The 9,075-nt window shown below is 47.1% G+C and overlaps 1 protein-coding gene across 1 annotated transcript in view; it reads left to right on the top strand.

Annotated features, from left to right (window-relative positions):
* Positions 1 to 289: 289 nt before the first annotated feature.
* KLHL29 (kelch like family member 29) overlaps positions 290 to 9,075 on the top strand; it is a 312,454-nt gene continuing 303,668 nt past the window's right edge. Inside the window, exon 1 of the mRNA XM_065891320.1 lies at positions 290 to 660. The gene's annotated coding sequence lies outside the window, so the exon portion shown is untranslated. The remainder of the gene's footprint in view (positions 661 to 9,075) is intronic.

Below are 9,075 nucleotides of genomic sequence, written 5' to 3'. Positions count from 1 at the left end.
GTGATTGGCTCCGCCCGCCCCTGGCTGCACGCCGCAGCCCGCCTCCCTCGCAGCTAAAGCAGACGGTACCCGGAGCGGAGCGAGCCAGAAGGGAGCATGGTCCCTGCGCCGCGGCCGCGCCAGCCCCCGCGCAGCCGCCGTCCCCGCCGCCGCGGATCTAGCTGCAGCTCCAGCCCCGGCCCCGGCTCCGCAGGGCCCGCCCGCAGTCCCGGCGGCCGCCGCGCCTGAGTGCAGCCCCCGCCCGAAGCCCGAGCCCCGAGCCCGGAGCCAACCCTAGCCCCGCGGCCGCCGCGGCTGCGGGGAGAGTGGGGGGGCGATGCTGCCGGAACCGCCGCCGCCGCCGCCGCCTCGGTGAGAGCCGCGCCGCGCCGCGCGTAGCCGCACAGGCTGACAGGCAGAAGGACTGACTTCCCTCTCTCGGGCATCCTTCCTGGACTGCCGGGAGGCGGCGGCGGAGGAGGAGGAGAAGGAAAAGGGGGAGAAGGCGGAGAGCAGGAACGCGAGGAGGTAGACCTGGATCCGTTTCTCCCGGCCAGGACCCGAGCGGCCCCAGCTACAGCTACCCGCAGACGCCGTCCCCTATCCATCAGCCCTCCTGCGCCCACTCGCGACCCCAGGCTCTCTGCGCGTCGGACCGGGGCCAGAGCCGCGCGGCCGGAGGTAAGAGCCAGGCTAGGGCGCCAAGGATGCGGCGCCTGGGACCCAGGGTCCTGGAGGCTGCGTGGGGCCGGGCCGGGCTTGGGAGCGGGGCCCGAGTACCCAGAACGCTGGGCTCGGCTCCCGCGGCGGCGGCGGCGGCAGGAGCCTCCCGCGTCTGGACTCGCAAGGCTGCAGGAGCCCTTGCGCCTGCGCTGCTCCAGGGGGGAAAAAAGGCGGCGGGGGGGGAAACTTCCTGCCCCCGGGTGTGTATGCACAAGGGGCTGCCCGAGGCCAATGTCGCTGTGGTAGGGGGCGCTGGAAGCGAGTGTGACCCCCCCCCCCCCCAGCCGAGGCAGCTCTTCGGCTGGGCCCGACAGCATGCGTCCCTCTCCAAGCCACCTCCCGTGAGCGGCCCAGAGCCCGAGCCGGGCTGGGGGCCAGGAAGAGGCACCGGAGGGCTGGACCCTGGGGGCGGCCACGCGTCTGGCCTTTGGGGAGGTGCGCGCCTCTGTGCAGCGGGAAGCCAGGTTGGAGTTTCTGATCCCTCCCGTCCTCAGACCCGCATTTGGGGACCTGGTCTCTTCACTCAATCCCAAGTAACTTTCGAGGTAGAAGAGCGAGAAAACCACAGGGAGGAAGCCCATACAGACCTTGTTGTGACCCGCCTTCCCTTAACGCCTTGTGGGTGCCAGCGTGTTTGGGGGGGGGGCGCGGAAAGGAGAGCGTACGGGGCTGGTGAAGCGGCTAGGATGTGTGTTGGGTGGGGAGGGGTTGTTTATGTGCGGGATAGTGTGGACGGGGAGATGTGTAATGTGGGAGTGTGGACGCGCGCCCAGACTGCCGCGGGAGGTGCCAGGTGGCAGAGGGCTCACGTCCGGGTCTCTGTGGCCTGGAGCGAGCCGAGAGCGCGGGGGTTATATGCGGTCGCGGCGCGGTTGCGGACGCTGGGCAGTGCGGGCTCTGGGCCCCGAGGGAGGGGAGAGCTCGCCCGGGGTCGGGAGAGCAGAGTCGAGAGCCCGGATAGGTCCGAGGCAGCTCCCGGGCAGGTCGGGTCTGCGTTGGCTGGGGAAGGCGGAGACGCGCTGGCTGCCTGCAGCCAACGGTGATGGGGCCAAAGCGCGAGTCTCGGATGCCTGGGTCCGCTAGCTGAGAAGCCAGTTGTCGTTCCTGAGCTCTGGAACCCAATGGTAGACACGGTCAGTTGGTGGGTCCCCCCGCGGGTCCCTAGGGAGCCGCCGCCTTTGCCATCCCTGCCGCTCTGCAAACGCTCTCCTCTCTCTCTACGGTGCTTGCGCCGCGGCGCGCCCGGGGCGAATCGTGGGCGCAGGTATTTATGCAGCATTAGACGAGACCTCGGCGCTGGAGGGACGGGACCGCTGAGGACGCCGATCTGCTGCTGCCCGCGAAACTTCCAGTTCGTCAGCTCAGGGAAAGTCAGGCTCCACTGCTGCAGGCTCCAGCCTCTCACTAGCCGAGCTATGCTGGGATTCGGACTCCTCTTGCAGTGACAGATCTGTCCTGGTTACAGCTGTATTTACCCTGATTTCAGTCGCTTTAAAGTCATCTGTCTACTCACTACAGAGTACCTTTTCTTGCCATGCGGTCTTATCTCCAACTCAGCCCTGGGAGGGCAGATTTAAGGAATTATTTCGGTTTAGGATGAATGACAGCAGATTTAATTAGCCCACCTCATTCGTGATGTTTTTAAAAATTACAATGGAGAGTGCAGAGCTACTTTTTCACTTTTTTGGGGGGAGGGCATGATGAACAACTTTATCGATTGTTCATCCCGACTCTTGGCCAAAACGTCGGATAATTCACAGGTGAATACTTTAAAGGCTGGTTGGCATGCATGTATTTGAGTAGTCACATATTCTAGGCATTTATACTAGTATGGAGCTGTGTGCCACTGGTGAATACAGTCTCCGTCCGGTACATTGTTCTGAGTGCACTTGATTTATCGTCCTGCTATAAATCAGGGAATTACTAGCGTATGTGCCCTTAAACTCTATATGAATTTAATGGCATTTAAATTGGTTTATGGGCTGATGTATTTAACCAATTTTAATAACTTTTCTGCACAAACATCTTATAAACCGTATTTGTCCGTGATTAAGAAAAACATTTTCTTCTGTTCAGTCTCTCCATTTCTAGCACAGTTAACAGAAATTTATAGGTCTCCAACTTTCATTTGCAAGCAACAATCCAAACGAAATACCTAGAGTTGTACTGAAATAAAATATCCTATGGTAGCCATGGTAACAAATAGATTAAGGGTTACTGGTTTTCATGTGTATGTGAAGGAAGTGAGGAATCTAGGTTGTGTCTTTTTAATTATGCTTCTAATGAGTGGTGGTCATACTTCAAGTACTCAATGCGGGAGATAAACAAGACTGAGAATTCAGTTTTGTGAGAGGTTTATTGGAACAAAGACTAGTAGAGCCCAAGAGAATGACTTCTGCTAACTGCAGCTCCTTATATCCAAAAAGCAAATGATAAAACCTTTTTTGTTTTTCAAGTAGATGAGAATTGAGTTAGTCCCTTGAAGAATAGAAAATTTATTTTCTAAAAGAAAAGGAACCTTTAAATCCAGCCCGTGTTTTCTAGGAATAAACATGTTAGAAGTGTGGATGTTGGTGTGGATTGTCACAGTTGTTATCAACACCTGTCAATCTAAGTGAGGCATATCATTAGTGTATTCAGATCTTGCCTATTTCAATATTCATGCATTTCCATGGTGATCCGTTCCATTTTTGTTTACTTAGTCAACCTTATAAATCTTTGGCATCAATTTCTGTTGTACCGTCTTTTTTCTTTCATTTATCAATTGATTTGACTGCAAATCATTCCCAGTTTAAAGCATTTTCTTTTTTTTTTCTCTCTATCTGCTAGTTCCCAAAAGTTTACACTATTCCTGGTTGCACACAGATATAAAAGGGTTAAATTTTTTTAATTGACTCAAATAACACCACTGATGCTAATGTGGTTTTTTAGCATCTCATTTGATATGTGTGTGTGCATGGGGTTTTTTTGTTTGTTTTTCTTTCTTCCAGCGGGCTTATCCTAAAGCTTTCTCACTTTATGGCCTGGAGATGTCAATCCAACCCAGCAGAATTGACTAAAGGTTTCCCTCTCTCCCTTCCTTCTTTCCTTCCCTCCTTCCTTCTTTCCTTCTTTCCTTCCTTCCTTCCTTCCTTCCTTTTTTCCCCTCCTACCCTGTTATGGTTCAAGGATTCTTTATGTTTTCAGCTGTATCTGGCTTAAACAGACTTCTGGACTTTGTGGGCTGGAACAAGCCTGTCCTCCTAGGATCTTTTATCATCCAGTAGTAGCCAAAGACAGAAGGTTCTGGAGCATCTGAGGCTTTTTCTGAATACAATATACGTTTAGTCACAGCATATAGTGTCTCTAGGATCATTGTAACATTGTTAAGTTCACTGAACAGGAAGCTTTGCTTAAATGCGAGTGATGATTTTGCTCACCCGCTTTCAACTTTGCTTTCTAATGATGCAGTCCTATGCTAATCACACCCTGTATATTTCAGAAATATCAAGGCAAGCATTAGCACGCTACTGACTTATTAGGATCAGGCAAAATAATTGGAGCACTTAAGTTCAAAGTCAGATGGAGAAATGGAATTATAACCAATCTTGTGATTCTGTAATCGGTCAGCTAAGTGCTTACTTGGGGGTAGGGGGAGGAATAAACACCATGAATAAGAAATCCAGCCTTTGGTTGTGGTGGGTGAGGCCAAACCAAAGCAGAAACCACGTAGGATGACTGGAGAATAAGAGATCTCTTTGCAGGGAATTCCCTGGTGGTCCAGTGGTTAGGACTCAGTGTTCTCACTGCCAGAGCCCGGGGCTCAATCCCTGGTGGGGGAGTTAAGGTCCTGCAAGTGGCGTGGCAAAAAAATGAAAGAAAGAAAGAAAGAAAAGAAATCTCTTTGCAGACAGATAAATCACATGTAAACCCAAATGTTTAGAAACTGGAAGAATGTAGTTTATGCAGAAGATGGTCGTTTGTCATTACTCAGGAAATCGGGATTCATCTCCTAACATGCTAAAAAAAAAATAGTCTGAATAATTTTGGTTAAGAAGGAAAAGTGTGTCAGAATTTTTTACCTGCCTGCTGAGATCAAGATCACTCTGAAAGCAAACTCTGGTTCTTCCTACAACAGCTACCCGCTTACTTTCCTGAAGTCCTAGGTCAGAAAGGTAGTCTCTGCTCTCTTTAAGGAAATCACTTGAGAGCAGGGAAATTGAAGCTGCAAAAAAAAAAAAAAAGGTGAGGTAGGTTGATCATTGAAAATAGCAACACAATTATTTGTGAAATAAACTTTATTGTCTTGGGGGCTCTCCACCTTTAGGGAGGGAAAGGGAAGATTTCTCATTTTGTATGAGAGAGGATAGCTGCATGAAATTCACATGGTTCGGACTCCTGACTCTGCAGCAGGTGGTGATGATTCAGAAACTAGAACAGGGACGGTTGAGCATTGTGAAAGTGATCTGGTTTGGGCCAAGAGGTCAGCTCCCCAAACATTTGATGGCTGTCATTGGCCCCACAGGTGTCAATTTTTTGTAATTATTTTCTAGAGCTTTGAAATTTTTAAATCATTGACTTTTAAGGATATATGCGTGTGTTATGTATATACATACACATACATATATACAAATACATTATACATAAAATATGTCTCTATACACACATATATACAGATATGTATTCTGCTACTTTATATTTTTAAATTGTGGTAAAAAGAAACACGTAACATAAAATGTATCATCTTTACCATTTTTAAGTGTACAGTTCAGGAGTGCTGATATTTATATTGATGTGCAATGGATATCCAGAACTTTCTCATCATGCGAAACTGAAACTCTATGCCAATTAAGCAGCAGCTGCCCATTTCCCCCTTCCCCATCCCCTGGCAACCACCATTCTACTTTCTGTTTCTATTCATTTGACTACTTTAGATATCTCATGTAAGGGGAAATCTTACAGTACATGTCTATGAACATGGCTGTGCAGATATCTCTTCAAGATCCAGCTTTCAATTCTTTTCCATATATACCCAGAAGAGGGATTGCTGGATTCTCCCACTTTTTACATGGATATGTTACACTGATCCTCTGTTTAAGAGACATGGTGAAAATGTAGTCAACAGAATACAGTCAGAGGAAGAATGCAGTAGATGTGACTGACATTTGTTCTTCCTTTTCTGTGGGTACATTTCCTCACAAGTCTCTCCAATCACTTATGTTTTGCGTTTAGGGCTTGCCTGAGTTGCAGCGATATGGCACAGTGGGCGAAGGCATGGGTTTAGTGTCATAGTTGAAGTCCAGTGCCTGGTGCCTACTAGCTGTGTGACCTTGGAAAGATCCTTAATCTCAGTATGCCTCCATTTTCTTTTATGAAAATGGAAGGAATAATCGTGGTCAAGATAACTCCGGTAAAACCTGCATCACAGTGTCTGTCTGGCCTAGAGAAATGCTCTAGAAAGGAGAACTTTGGTCAAGTGGTTGTGATAGAAAAGGCAGCAGCAACCCCTGGAGATCTCAGAAACCATAGACACCTATCCTGTTAAATTTGATCATACAGGTTTTCGTAATATGCCAGGGTGTATATAAATACATTGTATTCTGTGAGTCTCATTAGCAGGACGTATTCTGAAATGAGATTTGCATCACAATTACAAAAGTTAAAAATATCCTTGAGTGGATTTGATATATGAACTTTTAATTCCATTGTTAGTATCATAATTTTAGAGTTGATGTGGATTTTAGAGGCCAGCTAATCTATTATTCAATCACCAAACCTGTATCAAGCCCCAATAATATAATAATAATAGCTTCCAGTTATGGCTGACCACTATATTTTAGTGCTTTACATACATTACCTCTAATCCTCATATCAACGCTGAGAGGTAGGGATTATCCACATTTTGCAAATGAAGATGAGGCTCAGAAACATAATCAGCTGGCCCAAGGCCATGAATTGTACATCTGGGTTTGAACCCACATCCGTCAACTACCAGTCTGTCTTGTCTTTTCGGTGTGTGTATGGTGGGGCGGGTGTGAGACTCCAGACTGGGTCTCGATGCCTTTGCACCACTACACGCTGCCCGCTATGCACCAGGTACCGCGCTGTCTGTGCTAATTAACATTTTAAGTAAAATAATTCTACTAGAGGGAACGTGAACTTTAATAAGAATATTGACCAGGTCCAACGTTCACAGTACTTTGGGATTTGCTTACCTGCTTCCATTTCCTCTGTCTCCTGGAACGCTAAGGAGAAAAACTTTCAGATGTTTGAATGGCAGCTGTTTCCACGTTGAGCCAGTGTAATAACTAAATATCGAAGTAAGGAGTAGGAACAATGTAGAGAGGATTAAGGGTACATCCAGGACCGCTGAAGACTGATCTGGGTGTGTTCACTTTTCAATCCCAGTGCCTAACACAGTGCCTGGCACAAAACTTGATAGTAAAACTATTTGCCTGGAAAAATTTATGCCCAGAGACGGTGTCAGGTAATAGACATCAAAGGCTACTTTTTGGAGTTCCTTTTCACTCAGTTAGCTGTGTAGCTGTATCTTCGTGGTTTTTCATTGTGTGGAATTTTAGATGCTATATTTGGGCATACATCTATTAAATATGCTTGTTGATGAATTCTAACTAATCTAAATGGAATCTTTTAGGATTTATGACTTGAGACTTGAAGACTAATTTTCTTGGAGCTTCTTCATTCCAGTGATAACTTGAATCTATTTGGCACTTGTGAGAGTCGACGCAAAGTCCGTCCTAGTCCGTCCTTCATATTACACTTACTCGTGAGGTGTTGTCCCCACTTAGATTTTTTAATTTGTGGCATTTCATAAAAGCATTGTTTTAATGGAAAATAAAACACCTTGCAATCATGGAGACCACTATGAAAGGGCAATAACACTGTATTTTCCAAATTCTGTCCTATTTGAATTCTTTGGTGCAGGGGTGGGGGCGGGTTGGTTGGTTGCTTTTGGAGATGGATGAGAGGATGCGAACAGAAGCTGGGGCGGACACCACAAAGATGTGTTTGCTCCCTGTTTTAACTCTTCTAACCCTCACTCAGGCAAGGAATGACTTCTCCAGTTTGAGATTCACTGGGAGAAAGGCATGGCTACAGTGCCTTTGATTGAACTTGTAACTGAGTGATCCCACAGGAAATGATGCTGGGTGAGGGTGAGGTTCCGCCCCACCACCTCCCGCTTCCTTACTCCTGGGCTTGTCTCTCCCCTCAAGGTAAAATCAGGCAGGAGGAGGCTTTCTGTTTCTTCAGGCCTCCCTGCAAAGCTCTTAGAAGCAGGGTCAGTGGTGGGGACGATGAAGCACGAACAGACTCTCTGTCTTGTGAAAAGCAAAAGCTTAGGCCAAATTAGAGACCTGACAGCTGCCAGATCGTCCCTGTTTTCCTTTTGGATATTTAGCAACATTGAGAAGTAGTGGGGAAAGGTGAAACGTGCATTTAAAAAAACAAACCAAAAACTTACCTTTCTCTTTTATCTTCTCGTTTCAAATTTCCAGCTTTAAGCATTTGCTTTCGGATCAAAACTGCAGCTGAGCTTAGCCTCCTAAGGAACTTTAATGATATATTCGTCTCCTGGAGCTTCTAAACGAGTATAGACTCTAACTGTTTACTGAGCAGGTACAATGGAGAGAACGGTTCCTTTCATGCAGCATCTCTTTTGTTGCTCACCTTGTGACGTGGGTGGCATTATTCCCATTTTGCAGATGAGTTCTAGAGAGACAGAGCATTTGCCTGAGGTCAGATCAACAAACACGGGTGGCTGGATGGGTTAAAGGAATGCACAGGCCTGGCCTCCAGACGACTGCCAACCTCTAAAGAAGGGAGAGAGCCAGTATTCCCTTTCATACAGAATATAAATTGCTTATTTAAATAACAATATATACACACTTAGCCACATTGCTCACTGATTACCACAGTTGACATAATAAGTTGAGGTCCAGCTAATTTTATTTTAAGGCTTGAAATAAACCTGAAAGTGAGACCCGTCAACATGATTTCAAATTCCTTCACACTTAAACTCACTGCCATCATCGTTTGTAAACTGAACAAAAGTTCGATTCTGAGTTTATCTTGAAGGCTTAGGTCTAACTGACTATTTATCCTTGTGGTCAGAAGGCTTCTTAGGGTGCCCTGACTTACATGGATGAGAATCAAATATTCGAGGATTAAATGGCTTCTTGTTTACAGTGCTTAGAACAACACCAGGCATCTCATAACTGCTGTCTATGTGTATGGGTGGGTTGGTTTCTGCTCCAAATCATGTGAACAAGTGGTTATTTCCGGATTCATTTTGGGAATCACGACCTCCTTGAAGGCAGGAACCAGCTTTGTCTTTTGGCCTTGGACTTTACACATGTTGGGTACTCACTGTTC

This window comes from Phocoena phocoena, chromosome 14 (assembly GCF_963924675.1).
Source record: "Phocoena phocoena chromosome 14, mPhoPho1.1, whole genome shotgun sequence".
Classification (NCBI taxonomy): domain Eukaryota; kingdom Metazoa; phylum Chordata; class Mammalia; order Artiodactyla; family Phocoenidae; genus Phocoena; species Phocoena phocoena.
This window is presented reverse-complemented; position numbering and strand designations above follow the sequence as displayed.